This window comes from Oratosquilla oratoria, chromosome 42 (genome assembly GCF_046742065.1).
Source record: "Oratosquilla oratoria isolate Oo_2021 chromosome 42, ASM4674206v1, whole genome shotgun sequence".
NCBI classification, from domain to species: domain Eukaryota; kingdom Metazoa; phylum Arthropoda; class Malacostraca; order Stomatopoda; family Squillidae; genus Oratosquilla; species Oratosquilla oratoria.
In genome coordinates, this window is record NC_134818.1 from 34,777,589 (window position 1) to 34,780,088 (window position 2,500).

Here is a 2,500-nt window from a genome sequence, read left to right on the forward strand (position 1 = left end):
TCAAATGTTAATTTGATTTCAGTGCCGATTAATACTCAAGTCAATTTTTGGTCTTCTAAAAAGAAAAAAAATATAGTAATATAAAAGAATAGTGCTACGTGTGTGTTATATTATAATTATCACAAGAGTATTACCGTCATTTCCTGACTTAATGTTCTTAATAAACAGACTCTATTGAACAAAAGTTGACCTGCACATCACATTGCAACGGAAAATGTTTCATTTAAGTCAAATGCGACCATAATTGAAAAAAAAAAAAAAAAAGCCATAAGGCAAGGTTTGGCTGTTTCTGGACCCGTGGAAATACGCCAGCCAATGCTTTTGGCTACAAATACACCATGCGTTGGCGACGTCCTCCATTCATTGACTCGACTAAGTGGATAAGATATTCTATCAGTTTATTTTCTTTGGTAGTAAGGTCAAGTTAGGTTAGGTAAGGTTAATTTCTCAGGTTAATTTCTCAATTTAGGTTAAGTGGGGTTAATTCCTCAAGTTAGGTTAGGTTGTTAGGTTTATGTCTCAAGTTAAGTTAGGTTGTGTATTTCATAGTTTTCTTGATGCGTAAAAATACAACACATATAAGTGGGGAAGGAGATGGTCGCACTTAAATGGCGTAGTATTGCGATGGATTCTCTGCCATTACCCGCCGAACGTGGCGTATTATTCACAATGTAGCGGCGACAACCAACTTTCAATTTTCCATAGTTATCATCATTTTTACTGTTATCTTTTTTATTCATTTATTTGTTTAACAAAATCTATAGAATGTAACAAACAAGATATATATATATATATATATATATATATATATATATATATATATATATATATATATATATATATATATATATATATATATATATATATATATATATATATGTATGGGATTCTGATTTACTCTGGGTGGGTTAGTCCATTTGTCCTTATTGGGCAGACAGGTTTCGAACTACTTGGGGCCTTTATTGGGGGTTGGGAGGGGGGCGGGGCGGGGTGGGGATGCGCTAGGCTTTCTCCGCCCCACCCCCTATAGACGGGGTAAAGCCTATTGGTGGGGTTGGGGGATTCAGAAATCTGACGAGGTTACAAAGGAAACTCCAGTCTAAATAGGAATTACGGTGTATACGTGTGTGTCCGTGTGTCTGTGTGTGCGTGTGTACGTGTATGTTTGTATTTACCTAGTATCTTACGGGAATTGGAGCTACGCTCGTAGGGTACCGTCTCTGTATCTCGCAGTGTCTAAATTGCTCTTAAATTCGTGTATGTTTTTTTTGCACACACTATTGTTTCGTTTAGTTTGTTCCATACAAACACCACTCTGTGGGAAAGCTGTTCTTTTTCAGGTCTCTTCTATAACTGTCCTTTTTGAGCTTCCTTCCATGTCCTCTTGTATTTCTCTTATCCCAATTTAGTAAGTCTTCTCTATCAAGGACCTCCATACCTTTCTTGATTCTATAGACAGTCAACAAGTCGCCTCTTTCTCTTCTTTATTCCAGAGTGCGTAATTCTAGTTTTGACAATCTCTCTTCATATGACAGTTTTGAAAGTGCTGGGGCCATCTTCGTAGTTGCTCTCTGGATTCTTTCAATTTTACACACACACACACACACACACACACACACACACACACACACACACACACACACACACACACACACACACACACACACACACACACACACACACACACACACACACACACACACACACACACACACACACACACACACACATACACACACACACACACACACACATACACACACACACACACACACACACACACACACACACACACACACACACACACACACACACACATATATATATATATATATATACATATATATATATATATATATATATATATATATATATATATATATATATATATGTATATATATATATATTTGGTACTGGGTGACCATGGTGTCACTGCGTACTCCAGTCTTGGCCTCATCAGTGTGACTGGTATTTTCTTCACCACTTCTTCGTCCAAGTAAGTAAAATTCACCTTTATTGATTTTAGCAAGTTTTAGGTTTCTCCGACAATTTTGTTTATCTTTTTATCAAAGTACATGTCCTTTGTGATGATTACTCCCAGATCTTTTTCAGATTCCACTTTCTTTACTTCCTTTGCGCCGATTTTATATTGTCCTGATATTTTTTTTTACTTTTTCCAAATTCCATTATGCTAAATTTATTAATGTTGAAGTCCATGTCCCACTTCTGATACCATACACAAACCCTGTTCAGATCTTTCTGTAGTGACTCACAATCCGTTTCAGTACTCACTTTCTTCAACAGTTTAGCGTCATCTGCAAAGAAGCTCATTTAACATTCCACACCCTCATCAATGTCATTCACATGAATAGCAAACATTATTAGAGCCACTACTGATCCCTGTGGAACTCCACTAATCACCTCTTCCCAAGTAGAACTCTTATCTACTCTCACTCTCATTTCTTTTCTATGCAAGAAATCCTCCGTCCATTTCAGCAGT